Below are 14,810 nucleotides of genomic sequence, written 5' to 3' on the forward strand. Positions count from 1 at the left end.
CATTAAAAGGAATGTGTTTATGGTATGATCAAGCTATTAATCTTTCTTAATTTGTTATAATCACTGCAGAACATATCACGAGAGATCATGATTATATCATGTATTTTGTTAGTAAAACCGGAATGACTGGTGATGTAGACTTTTTTTAACAATACTAATAACAAAAACTTACATCTTGGACGGTCGTTTAAGAATAACTACATAAAATGTATTTAAAAGTTCATATAGCCTAGAGACCGGCAAAATTATTTTACTGTATGTCACACACTTGCCATGGGTATGGCTGCGAGTTACGGGACACTATTGGTTCAAATGCTATAGCGCCATGCGACGGGGAAGGTGATTTCATTGGTTGACTGTGCTCTGCTTTGAATTAGCGACCTGAGTGGCGTTCAGCTTGCCAGTGTCTTTGCTCGTGTCGTCGTTAGAATGAATGGAAAAACGCGAACAAGGAAATGATGGGTATTTAATGTCATTCACATTTAAAAGAAGACGACAAAATGCCCGACATAAAGTTACCTACAACGACGTCGGCATGTAAGTACAGCGAGACCTGTACAGTACTGCTGAATAATTATTTGCATTGATGGTGACACACAAGGCACTGTAGCATCTCTGACTACCAGATGATGGCTTTCATATCGCAACTGAAGACGTCGGTCCATTGAAAATGTGTAGAACAGGTTTATCCGCCCGGCAGTTTATCTGCATGGAGCAATTTTGTGTCTGCGCTTGCAGTGTTAAAATAGACATTTCTGTCATGTAATAGACAGAAAGCCTTCCTTTTCGAATGAGCAAGGTAACAATGAATCCAGCTAATCCGGTAGAAGCTAAGCATGCTTTCATCATAATCATCTTGGTGTGTGTATCGGAAGTACAGGTTGATAGGAAGAACATGCAAATATAATAATCACAATTATGCGATGTCAAAAACATAATTATTATTATTACTGCTATTACCTTTGTAATTGTAGTTGGTGCCATGTAGCTTTGGTCATTACATTGCGTTTCGTTCTATCACATTCGATATGCTGCCAGTTTGCACTGCCTACATCCGCGATAGCGTGTGATGAGGGTGTGTCATAATCGGCTACATATAGGACACAATAGATGGCGGCAGAATTACACAATATACAAGTTAAATAAACAAAAACCGCGGCGTGAAATTATACATGTTTCTGGTTCCCACACCTTATCATCGGTAACTAGTGTTTCACAGTACAATATGTGCGCTTTGATGTCGAATGAGGACAGCCCCAGTTGATGTCGCAGCGTCTGAGTTATAAATACATAGAACAAAAGAATATTATGGTTTCTGTGCTGCATTTTCTTTGTTTTTGATCTGACGATGGTACAATGTAATGTAACGCGGTGAGATACACCCTACAACCCAACCGGCGTTACCGCGAGAGCTAAGTTACCATCAGTCACTTGCACCTGCACCCACGCGTCGTGTCGTCAGATTCTTCTTTTGCGTTTATATGCTGACTTTCTTTGTTGCATTGCATTAGAACAGTACAGGAAAACTATTCCGTTGAACGCGTTTGATGTCAGTAGCTTTTTTAACTTACCTACACCTTGCAGCATATATAACGTTTGGAAATAGAAACATTTCGTTTGATAAGGATGGCTATTATTGTTACACTATTCTTGCAAACACCTCAAGTTCGCTGTTTTGCAGTGAATCTAAGCGAGATGTGGAGTTAAAAGAAGGCATTGTTTGCCGCAATTCAAGCCAATAAGGTGTGGCTTCTGCAGGAAGCGGTCATTTGAATGAGCAAACAAGAATATCAAATGTTGGTATTTTGAATTTAGAACAATGAGAGGATTTAGTTTTCTGTCTTGTTGTGTCACAGATGGCATGTGGTTGGCCCCACAGCTGAGACTGAGTGATATGTATTATATTGCATGCTATTTGATCACCCTCCTGTCCCAGGTGGCACATTTTGGGGCTGGGTGTGGGTGCTAGAGGTTACTGTCTTACTGTTTAAGTGTGGGAATCTGTGGTGTATTACACTTTCCTCTCTGTCTACATTGGTAACAGAAACCCTCAGAGGCCACTTCCATGTCCAATAGGTTTTTTTGTGTGGTAATGCATGCATTATTTATGACAATTCATGTCACTTTGCGTAGTTCTATTTTAAACATCCCACTGAAGAAGACCTCTAGCCCTTGAGAGTATTTGACAATAAACTGCATAAAAAATTCATGCTGTTGATTGGGAGAGGCCCAGGGGAGAGTGGAGATTTTGGAAGCCACTACCAGATAGAGTCCTTTAATGTGTTAACTGAATGTAAGTGGGACATCCCCCTACCCCTCCCTCTCCATCATCTGTATAACCCTAACCACAAGTACAGAAAGACATCTTTTATGTTGAAAGTTCATGGGTAAGTTCTTCTCTTACCCTTTTGTATAACAATAATTATGTATAACCAGGAGGTTTAAATCACTGCCCTGGGGACAACCTCTCTCCAAGATGCATAAAACACCCCAAACAGCCAATGACTGTTGTGATGAATATGAGTGAGTAGAAAAGCAGAGGACATAGTTTTTGCCCCACCTCATCCTATGTCATTTTTAATATTTACTCAGGTGGATAGTCAAAAAGTTTTTAGGTCAGACCCCATCTAATATACTGGGTTTTGTCTACACAACTGGTTTGCTGACAGCTCACAGCTGTACTCTGTTTCTATTCCAGTTCTGTAGGGCTGGAGAAGCCTGTATTAATGCTAGGGGAATACTGGCCCAAGTGCTTCAATTGTTCCTGTGCAGAATTTCCATAAACACCTTCTTAAGCTTGGGAGACAGAGGGGAGACACTGTTCTGTACTGGAACAATGCTTTGTAGAAGGCAGCAGGGCAGTGGAGTTGAAGATATAAGCGAGTACGTTATGCACTTTTGGTGTGTGTGTGTGTGTGTGTGTGTGTGTGTGTGAGAGAGAGAGAGAGAGAGAGAGAGAGGGGAAAGAGAGAGCTGGAGGGGGGTACCAAGTGCTCTCAGCCCTTCAGATTTCATTGCAGTGACCTCCTTTATTCTGCACCTCTGTATGGGGTCAGTCCACCTGCCCTGGTTCTGGTTCGTGATTTAGCCATTCCTCTCTGGCTCCCTGTGGATGTTGCCTGACTCTCCTCCAGCTGGCACAGAACAAGCCCTTGTGCAGTGTCACACAGGCATTCACTAGACAATACCCTGATGGCTGGCAGTTTGTGTGTGTGTGTGTGTCTGTATGTGTGTGCAATCACATAACCACAGTAAATGCCCTGCATGCAGCATGACCTAGACCCACCCCCAACTGTCTGGGTTTCATGGTTTCAGTCTGACATGTGGAAGCGGTAACTGTAGTAACACAGAGGTGTCAGATAGGAAAGACGACATGTGATGACAAATGTTTTCACAAAAGGTTAGCACAAAACGCTGTTTTATCACCCACGAACTGTCATTGCTTGAGAGATAAGGAGCTATGCAATGTATTGCACAATGATGAAATGTAGTGAACTGATTAAAAACTTTGAGTGGTGTAAAAGCAGGGCATGAAAGACCCATGGCCATGTAAAAATTGCCTGTGCTTTGTGTATGTGTGAATGATGTAATATGTTTCAGGGGGTACATTGTTAAAATATACATTGTTACTATGTGTGTGTATGTGTGCGTGTGTGTATGAATTAATGTGTGAGGCCATGCTTTCACAGGCATCCGTGTTGTGGGAGGAAGTCAGTGACTCAGCATTCTTCTGTTAGAGAGGAAGTGCTGTCTCTGACTAAGAGTAGGCTCGTATAAAGGAGCTTCTGTTGACCTCCATTAACCACCATGCTCAGAGATGTACTATCTGCATGCTATTTCTGCTTGTTGCAGCCTCTTATCTGATGCAATCAAACTGCTAATCCTAGGTGTCTTTTTTGTGATTTTTTTCAAGTCACAGGCACTTTCACAGTTTTCCTCTCACTAGTTTGTATGATGTGTTGATTCAAATAAAGGTTTTCTTCGCTTTGTTTGGTGGTGTATGTGAAACTTTGAAAAAATTATAATTGAACCAGTATGTGAATCATTACAGTCAAAGCAAGACTGCCACAAGGGGCGGTCTTGTGCTGTCTGGAACTGAACTCAGTGTACTTGTGAATTTGGACCACCAAAAACTTTTGAAGTATAAGATAAAACTTGGCCAGTTGCATTCAGAAATGAGACTAAAAAGGACAGAAAGGCTGCTTGAGCTTGCAAGTAGTAACGTGAAACCAATCAAAGTCTAGTGAACAATTGGGTGGACGAAAGACACAAACTTGAATTCATTGCTTATTAATTCAAGTTTATTTGGATTTTCCTTGTTGGGAATAAACTGAACCTAATATTAAAAAGAAAGATTAATACTTGATTCCTACAGGGTTCAGTCTCAGTTGAGAGTGCACCCTATGGCAGTTAATTGCGGGTTAACTTGTGGGGAGATTTACTTTTTATTTTGTTTTACATCCAGGGTATCCCAGAGTGATCCAAAGGAATTATAATAATTGTGGCAACACCCCTTACAGAGCTTGAATTTCTACCTGCAATCGCATAGCCGGGTTTTATTTGCAGTTTATTATGCAGTTTTATATTTTCTGGTAATTGATTAACTCTTCACTCAAATGTATGATTTTAAGTTAAGTATTGATGAACTGATCCTTATATAGTAGTATCCTGTCATGCTCCTATAATCATTTGACCCAAAATCCTGGATGCAGTGTATAATAGTTTATGGATTCTTACTGTGAACCAGAACTAATCTGTAGCACAGTCTTTTTTATGTATCCCACTCCACAACCATGTACTGTACTCAGTGAGTGAGCATTGCGGGTATAACACACACACACACACACACACACGCATGCAGTCACGTGTAGACACACATGCATACACGTACATGCATGAAAACAGGCACACACACAGACATACACGGACATACAAACATACACATACACTAATTGCTGTCCCCTCAACTTGACCTTTCAATCCCAGCCAACCCTTTAGGAGAGTATCTGCCGTGATGTCTGACTCCTGGGGCCATTTCTTCCGGCTGACTTCACCTGCAATCCAGCAGCACCATAGGAGGCAGAGAAGCATGGGCTCCAGAAGTAGGGCAGTAGGTTTGTGTACACTGGGAGTAGAGTTTATTCAAGCTTACTTGGTTGTGTCCAGATACAACAGCATCCCCACCCATTCCAAGACCTGCGTTAACCCCTCAGGCTGTGTGCCGCATTACCGCACATGAGCATCACTGCACTGTACAGACCCAATCGAAAAACCAATACATGGAATGCCGTCGTGACAGCTGCCTTTTTCCATCCATGCTTTGATGACCCAAATTTGTCATGCACACAATCATAATTTCATTGGTTCTTCTTTTCTTGGTCTTCGCAAATGTTAACTAAGTCATGGTTCAGTGCGCTTTCATTCACAGTCAGCCAGCTTAATCCTGTCACAGACTGACAGTTTATTTTTTCATAAGATTTATTCAAACAAATGGCCAGTCCCTCCATGTTGTTCATGGAGCTGTGTAGTGGAGTACACACAGGGGTGCAACGACCCCCTCCCCCTTACTGGATGACACCCGCGGGCAGAGCAGATGAGCATAGCACAAAAGCAAAATGAAAAGGCCAGCATTTCGATCTTGTCTGCGGTGCAGTGTTTGGTTAAGGTCTTTATTGGGTCAGAACTACCCTATCCACTCCTATTAACGCACAATGAGGGAGCAAGAGCTTTCAGCAGACCGCACCGTATGGCACTTGGGCGTGTCAAGGGAGGGTGCTGCTTACAATAAAGTTCCAAGAGGCTTGTCAATCAGTAATACGTCATGGCACAGAGAGATAAATAAATAAATAAGATAAATAAGAACAGATTAGTGAATGTGGAAAGTGAAGCAGTGGTGTGGAAAATTCCGTATTATAATATCCTACAGGACTTAAACAAAATCTGTCCAGGAGGATTTGATTCAAGTGAGTGGTTGATCCTTGAAACCAGAGTTCCAAATAAGGGTCAAGAACGACGTTGATTTTAAAACGTTAGACAATTTAGTTACATTTAGTTAACCAGTAACACACTAATTAACTAACACATGTGTTAATTACTTTTGAGTGTCTCCATGATGGTGGTGGTGTTGTATCTTGTATTTGTTTTTATAATGTTACGCCTCCTTTTTAGTTTTTCATTGACTCTCATGAACAGTGTAGGGCATGGCATACCCAGTTTCTAAGTTAGATTTCTTTAATTTGTCTTAAAACTATTTGAAAAATTAAGAAGTATTTTTGCCTTTTTAGTAGTCCTTCAATGACTATTGGCAATCAGGCACTTAAGTGTACGTCTTGCTAGGTGCTTTGGTAATTAGCGGGAGATACTGTTTTCAAATTCTAACTGCTATTGCATTAATTATGCACCAAGGACTCCATTGTGTAGTATTTTACATGATGTAAGGGAGCCCAAATTGATATTCATATGTAGAGTTTTTAGCATTAGCATTAGTGTAGGAATGAGTCTGTCCCAGTGTTTTTCATCACTGTATTACCTCAGTATTTCTTATGAGATGAGTACACTGCAGTTATGATGCAAGCACAGAGAGAGGCCTACTGAAGTAAATGTTGTCATGTCATAAAAATTCATTTGACATTTATCTCAGATCTTGCGCATGGCCCTCGTGATCCTTATCTCAACTGCTGAAAACTGCAAGCTTTCAAAGTCTTTGGAACTGCAAAAAGATGTGTTGAGAAAGATTCTCTTCCCTTCTTAAGTAGAACATTGGCTTCAGTCCAACATGTGACATTCACTGGTAATGTGTATCGGTGGACAACATTAGTTTTCATTCTGACGCTGTGTTTTGGTGTATTAAAGTAAAGCACAAACCATCTTCACCTTAATATGCCCAAATACAGAACAGAACTCGCTCTGTTACAACTTCAGTGTAGGCTGTGCTTTTGGGGATTTGTGATTGCTCTGTAGGTGTGTGTACCACTGTACAATGTCTGACTACGCAATGGACTGACAAACTGGGTAAAAGACACCATTTTTGTTCCATTGGGGGCCTGGTGTGAAGTACCAGGAAGGGACACCTTACTTCTTCCCTTGGTCTGATACATCTTTGATATACAACTAGACTTCAAAGGCTTCACTGTACAACTAGACTTCAAAGTACCACACATATATTAACTAGAGCAACTGTGCCCCAGAAAAAGAGATTGGTATTCACTGTTATCTCCATTATGGCTGTGGCACACCTGCCTGACTCACCCATATGCAGAAAGGAGGAGCTTGGTTACAGTTTAAGGAGGTGGCGAAGTTGCAAAGGTCAGTCACAACAATTTGAATTCCTTAATCTTACTTCATATTTGGTTATTTGAACCGACAAACATACATGAAGGGACACAGCTAGTACTATTTTCGAAGGTTAGCTATCTACCTTTCATTGTTTTCACTGTTCCATTTAATGAACATCTTGGGGCATCTTGGTACCTGACAGGGACTCTGTGGAAGAGCCAGCTTGAATAATAGACACTTCCAGACTAAGAAGAAACATTGGAATTCAAAGACTCATGTAATGAAGCTGAAAGCAGGGACAATTAAAGTCTAAACAGAAACGAGCAACCACTCCTGATTTGGTATGTAGCCCATTGTTATAGAAAACTTGCATATACAAATATTTTGGACCCTGAGGGGCAGTCAGGGTTGTAATTCTTTTACATTGAATTTTCATAACCTTTTTTTATTAACAGCTGTGTTATTATCACATCGCTGGTATACAGGTTAAACTGTGTTATGTTACTGTGAGAAACACACCTGGATGTGTATGTGTGTGTTTGTTTGCATGCATGTGTGTGCATCCCTTTTTTTTTTAGAGGGATAGATATCTGTGCCAAAAGGAGGAAGTTCAGCTGTAGTTAAGCAGCACATAGACCTCAACCCCAGACAGCTCCTTATTGTCTAATGATGTTTTGGCGTTTGCCAGTGTATGAGGTAATAATGCCCTGCTGATAAGAAATGATAACAAAGATTACTCGGGACCCAGAAAACATTCCCATATTTGTCGTGAAGACATGTTGTGTGAGCCAGATATCAACAAACTGGTAGGATACTTAAGTAAAACCACTCCATTAATTATTCATTGATTTGTTATTACAAATATTTTACTTCAGTAGGATACCTGTATGTAGTTGAGGCTTCCAGAGTCAGGATAGGCAAGCCAGTTTCCCACCTATTGCTTACTAGCATTCCTCAACTAAGAATATGCGGCACCTTAGACGTTTACCCAGCCTGTTTTTTCATTGTTTTAAGTGAGCCATCTCTTTTAAGAAAGATCCAGCATTCTCCTTGATCGGCCACCAGCAAAACTGTTGCTCTAACAGACGTTTATGGATCTAAACATCTACTGTGTTAACACACCCCTTTAGTCACTGCTGACAAACATCACATAGTCCTCAACAGCAGTTTGAATGCCTTGCCCTAAGGCTCTGGCTCATAAAGTCTTTATGATTTCGTACTTTGCTGGGATTTCCTGGTTCTCCTCCTAATTACCAGCCTTATTGTTTGTGAAATCAGGTTATAGTGCTTTTGGAATAATTATGTGGTAGTTTAACGGCTGGCTTTTGTTGTCTCAGGCTCAGTCAGTACTTGATTGCATATACGTATTTCAGAATTGTTTATATATGTCTATCCATAATGATGTTAGACTGTTGTTTGGATAAGGGAGCTTACTTTGTCAATTCTCAAGGTAGTATTTAGGGTGTATGGCACATTTGTCCAGATATACATATCCATGTATATGTACATATATTGTTCTGAGACCCTGAGCCAGTTATCTGAGTATCCTAGTATCCTATCAGTAAATCTTTCCTGGTGCTTGATCAGTGGACCTTTGGTCAGGACTTGCCAGTACTGACTGTTTGATGCCAAGTACACATCCCAGGTGTTATTCTGACCGTAGCATACAGACCCACTGTACTTAACGTCCAGTTCAGAGTCCACTTTGTGTGTTTAATATTGGGGCAGCCTACCCCACATAGAAACCACAGAATACAATGCACATACCTCTGTGCCAAGGAGTACTTACCCTTAAGAAACACTTTGTTCAGGACTTCTTTACCTTGCCACGCATAGGCAGCAATACTTTTGCAAAACCTATCCAAAGTAGTAACTGAAAAGCCAAAATAGACAATAAGTCTTTACTACAAATTGCCAGTTGAATATTTTTATATTTTTTGAAAAACGCTAGGACTGTATCAGCACCAAATATGTATCTAAACTGGGTTACTTACAGTGTGTTGTGTAGCTTGTTGTCCCACCTATATAATCCAACAACCCTTCAAGGAGTGAAAATCTTCGGTCCTTAATTCCCAGAAAAGAATAGTTTCACCCTGTTTCACAGCTCTCATACTCATGACCCTGTTCATCAAAGGGAAATGGAAAAGCAAAAACATGTCATTCGTAATGATTGGCAGGAGAGCAGAACGCGAATTAGCAACGCCAGAGATGGAGCCTTTGCTAGCTATGGTAGAGACAGTATAGGACAGAATAAACAGAAAAACAGGGCATCTTTTGAGTCCTCAAAGACACAGGTGTCCTGTTCATTTTTTGTTGCTCTTCCAAAATGGCTCTGATGGCCTTGTAGGCACATCCAATGTTTGTCCAGAACTTGTATCTTATCTTTGACTACAGGAGACTACAGGAAGGGTGGTATAACAGTCAGGGCTAATTACCACTACCAAGTTTTCGATCCAGTTGCCAGGCAGCGAGGGTGGCTCTGTATACTTGGCTAGCCACTGGCACCACTATGGAGGCCTCTCCACGACCTTCAAGTTACAAAATAAGGGTGATCACAGAAAAATATTTCACAGTTGCATATAGCACGTAATGTAGTCTGAAAACTGATTTTGAAAATTTTGATTGTCATATCAATCTGAATATAGTATTTATTTATTCCATTTGAAAAGCAGCTGTGGGGTATGTGTTAATATTTGTGTTTGTTTGCATTTGCCCTTTGTTTCCAATTGTGTTTATAGGAGTAACGGTTATCTGATGTAATTTGAAAAGGAAGTAGATCTGAGTCAAAGATGAAAATGCAACACCAGTAACCAGAGGAGTATGCTAATAAAGGGAGCACTAAAAAACAGACAGAGACTATATTTTTTCTAATTTGAACTGAATCCCATTTTAGAATGTAGTATAACAAGCAAATCTGTATGCATGTGGCTGTCACCATGATAATGATAATTGTTAAATTAAATTATTATTATTATTATTGTTATTACTATTATTATTATGATTATTATAATAATAATAATTATTATTATTATTATTATTAGCAGGTTCATACCATTGGTCATGGGTTGGAATCACAGCTGTGACACTGCTGTTCAACTGCTTTAGCAATGCACTTCACCTCAGCTGCTCCAGAAAATCCCAGCTGTGTTAACTCGTCACAGGATATACATCTGCAAGCAGCTAGTGTCCCTACGGATCAGGATGTGAGCAAAGAAATAGAGTTGGCAACAAAGGGCTTTAAAAATTCAGATAACGCATACACATTTTCAAAGAGACACAGTAATTGTGTCTTCACTGAAATAATGTAGTTGGTTTAAGACAAAGGCTGCACAATAACATACAACAGCAGCAGTAACCATAATCAGAAGTGCGTGAATCCTCCCCATATGTCTGAGATTCCGCTTCTCTCTCTCTCTCGGCCTCAGGTGCCCTTGGATGATTCAACAAAGGCATTCAACACTGACATAATGAAAAACACATCTGAACAACAGAATGTACTTTTTATTTAAAAATAAAAGCAATTACAACACACCCTGTGGTCGCAATTGAGATTTTGAATGCTTTGCTTTGGCAACACTTTGGATCACATTAATGATGAAACTTTAAAATTGACCTTGTGAATTTAGTTGCAGAGTGACAGGAAAGAGGGATAGAGGACAAAAGGAGACCAGAGGGAGGGTGAAGTGGGACAGACGTACTGTCTCCAAGCTAAGTCCAGGGCCTGGAGGTCTGGCATGGGTCAGTTTACTCTGCAGCAGGGTCCAAATCCCCTGAGTGCCCAAGGAGCCGATGTCTAAGTCCTGCCAATGGGTCCTGTTTGTCCAGGTCTGCAGATTCACCAAATCTATCAAACAAGTCCAACCTGTGTATTCGTTTGTCCTGCGTATGACACACCAAATGAAGGCAAGCACTACAGAAACACACCTTCCCACCCTGTTTTTCAGTCCCTAAAGATTACATCCAGAAAACAGGCATACACACCACAGGCCATACACCTCCATTCTGAATAAGCTTCTTGGGCCCTTTGGTGTAATGCTGTGTTAAATACAGTTCAAAAACGTTATGTCCTTTGCTTTGGAGTGCTGAGGAATATGCTCTTTGCTTAGTCAGTCCTGCAGTTTGGCCCACACTGTGTTTCACTACAGTCATACTGGCATTGGTCACAAACACAAACCGCCTCAGGGTAGTCCAGGTTATGATTATACCAGGATGAAATATTCAGAAGAAAATTTTTAAACAATGCTGAAAAAGTACAGTTGATTAAAGCCTGATGAACAGGATTTAGGAGAGAAGAAGGGAAAAGAATGTCAGCAAGCTGAGGGGGTGGTGACCGGAAGGTTTGTGCCATGCACCCAAGTTTCTGAACCTCTTTGAAAGAGTGGAGAGCAATTGTGTTGTCTTCCTTCCGCATGCACAGAAGAACTGGTCCCAGCATATGTGTTTGTACGTGTCTGCTTTGCTCTATCAATTCATAATAACAACTACTGAGGACGTACAATTGTGTCTCTTCCCATTTCGTAGTCCCTTGTTCTCTGTCAGCCAAGCCTCACTTTCCCCATTACTGACCCACATTGAAGTGTTAATGATGCAGTTCAGCATCGCTGTCACTGGTGTGTCCATCAGCATCACAGTGCAGCGTTGAGAGAGTTGCTCTGTGACTCCCCATTCCTGATAGACATTTCTGGGCTGCATTTAATCCAACCGTAAAAGAACAAGTCTTAATTTGCTGCACAAATAACAATCATGTATTTATTTATTCGTTGGCTCATCTGCGTGTTTTGCTTGTGCATTGCACATACCAAGTGTTAATGAGGTCACAGATGTCTTTTAGTAGCTACAAATTGCAGGCTGTCCCATCCCCCATACCCCACACCCCCATCCTAACCTGATCCGACAGCCAAGATGAGGCAGAGATGATTAGATTAACCCCAGCGGAGTGCCCTCTCTGACGCAGGGCTGATTTAGCTTCTGGTGGGCCCGTGTCTTGGCACAGCAGGGGGTGGCATTAAATATTTAAGGAAATAAAGAGTTGCCCCCTCCTCCCCTCCTCCCAAAAGGAGCTCTAGGAAGGCTTGGGCCATCAGCTTTACACTTATGGCCTTGCTGACTGGAGAAATCTCTCTCTCTGCCTCTCTGGGATGTAGTTTATGAATTGGGGATTTATGAATGGGGGTTTTCACAGACCCTGATTAACTGTGTAGTTACCATGGCAGGTTCATTTAGGGTTGCTTTCACCTGTAAAATCAAGTTCTACACCCATTATGAATCACACTGTTTTCTGTTTTAAAAATGTGTTTTGTGTAGCATCACAGACATGGCTGTTGGGTTTCATATTCTAGGACTGTTAACCTCAAGCTGAGTAAGTTTTTGTCGATTGCTTACACACTGAAAGTGAATGCTTAGACAAAAGCATCAAACCTTAACTTTTGTAACCATGCCTTAAACAAAGGCACCAAAAGTACAAACACATTTCCTGCTTTGCACTTTGTTTGCAATTCTGCAACACACTTCTTGCTAAACACCACAAACTGTTTCTTGCATTAGACACTTTGTTCAAGAATGAAATCTCTTGCAATCATTGGGAAAACACTTCTATTCAAAATGCAAAACATACCTGAAATTGGCAACATCCACACACACACGAATACACTAATTGAACACCAATAAGTCTGAGCCTTAGTCCTACAAATAGACCTCAGGTAAGCTCATCTCTTTTGTGAGAACATTGCAAACATGGAGGCAGTGAGAGCAAGAGCAAGAGGAAGAAGAAGAGGTAAAGGAAGAGGAAGGAGAAGAGGAAGAGAGAGAAGAGTAGGAGTAGGAGGAGGACAAGGACAAGAACAAAGAAGGGGAGCAGGCAACAGACGGAGACATATTTCCGACGACATTAGGTCCACTTTGGTGGACCATGTCATAAATCATGGCCTAACGATGAGGGAGGCTGGGCAGAGAGTCCAGCCTAACCTGAGCAGTATCCATAATACGGACATTTAGACTGGAACACAGGTATGTCTTCAACTTTCTACACTAGACTTTACGTATGTAATTGTTGCACATCATTCTGCATCACAGTACAATGCAATGTCGTCTTACAATATTAGGTCTATGCTCCTCAGTGAACAAAAAAAAATAGGTATAGTGTTGTGAAGTACATGTAATACAGTTTTGATGTTACTGTGTACAGTATGACAGTACAGTATGTAAAAAAAAAAGAACCTAACCAAAGACATCATGTTCTTGCATTTTCTACAGAACTGCCAGACAACCTACTGAGGGTGGAAGGCAACATCTGTTCACTCATGAACAGGAACTGGCCATTGTCAATATAGTTTTGGCAAACAACACCATCTGCCTACATCAACTACAAGAGCAAATCATCGCAGATCACACAAAATTCCATAATATCAACCATAATGTCAGTATATCGACACTCTGCCGCATTTTGCGTCAGCACCAACTTACGATGAAGCAGCTGTACAGGGTTGCATTTGAGAGGAACAGCGTTAGAGTCGAAGACCTTCGCTATGACTATGTGCATCGAGCACCTTTGGGATGAACTGGAACGGAGATTACGAGCCAGGCCTTCTCGTCCAACATCAGTGCCTGACCTCACAAATGGTCTACAGAATGAATGGGCACAAATTCCCATAGAAACACTCCAAAATCTTGTGGAAAGCCTTCCAAGAATCAGGCACTGATGTTGGACGAGAAGGCCTGGCTTGCAATTGGCGTTCTAATTCATCCCAAAGGTGTTCAGTGGGGTTGAGGTCAGGGCTCTGTGCAGACCACTGGAGTTCCTCCACACCAAACTCGTCAAACCATGTCTTTATGGACGTTGCATTGTGCACAGGGCCACAGTCATGCTGGAACAGGGAAGGGCCTTCCCCAAACTGTTGCCACAAATTGGAAGCACACAATTGTCTAAAACGTCTTTGTATGCTGTAGCATTAATGTTACCCTTCACTGGAACTAAGGGGCCTAGCCCAAAGCCTGAAAAACAGCCCCAGACCATTATTCCTCCTCTACCAAACTTTACAGTAGGCACTGTGCATTGCAGTAGGTAGTGCTCTCCTGGCATCCGCCAAACCCAGCTTCGCCCATCAGACTGCCAGATAGTGAAGCGTGATTCATCACTCTAGAGAACGCGTTTCCACTGCTCTAGAGTCCAGTGGCGGCGTGCTTTGCACCACTCCGGCGCCGCCGCTTGGCATTGTGCATCGTGATGTTGGGCTTGTGTGCAGCTGCTCGGCCATGGAAACCCATTTCGTGAAGCTCCTGACACACAGTTGCTGATGTTATAGCCAGAGACAGTTTGGAACTCTAGTGTGTGATTCAACAGAGGATAGGCAGTTTTTATGTGCTACGCGCTTCAGCACTCGGTGGCCCCGCGTGGTCTACCGCTTCGTGGCTGAGCTGTTGTTGCTCCTAGATGCTTCCACTTGACAATAATAACACTTACAGTTGACCGGGGCAGATCTAGCCGGGCAGAAATTTCGTGAGCTGACTTGTGGCAAAGATGGTCTCCTATGACAGTG

At 41.7% G+C, this 14,810-nt stretch overlaps 1 protein-coding gene across 1 annotated transcript in view; it reads left to right on the forward strand.

The window, feature by feature from the left end:
* The first annotated feature begins 401 nt into the window (after positions 1-401).
* Positions 402-14,810, forward strand: part of slco4a1 (solute carrier organic anion transporter family, member 4A1) — a 45,014-nt gene continuing 30,605 nt past the window's right edge. Inside the window, exon 1 of the mRNA XM_036534287.1 lies at positions 402-537. The gene's annotated coding sequence lies outside the window, so the exon portion shown is untranslated. The remainder of the gene's footprint in view (positions 538-14,810) is intronic.

The sequence above is a fragment of the Megalops cyprinoides genome, chromosome 7 (genome assembly GCF_013368585.1).
Source record: "Megalops cyprinoides isolate fMegCyp1 chromosome 7, fMegCyp1.pri, whole genome shotgun sequence".
NCBI classification, from domain to species: Eukaryota; Metazoa; Chordata; class Actinopteri; order Elopiformes; family Megalopidae; genus Megalops; species Megalops cyprinoides.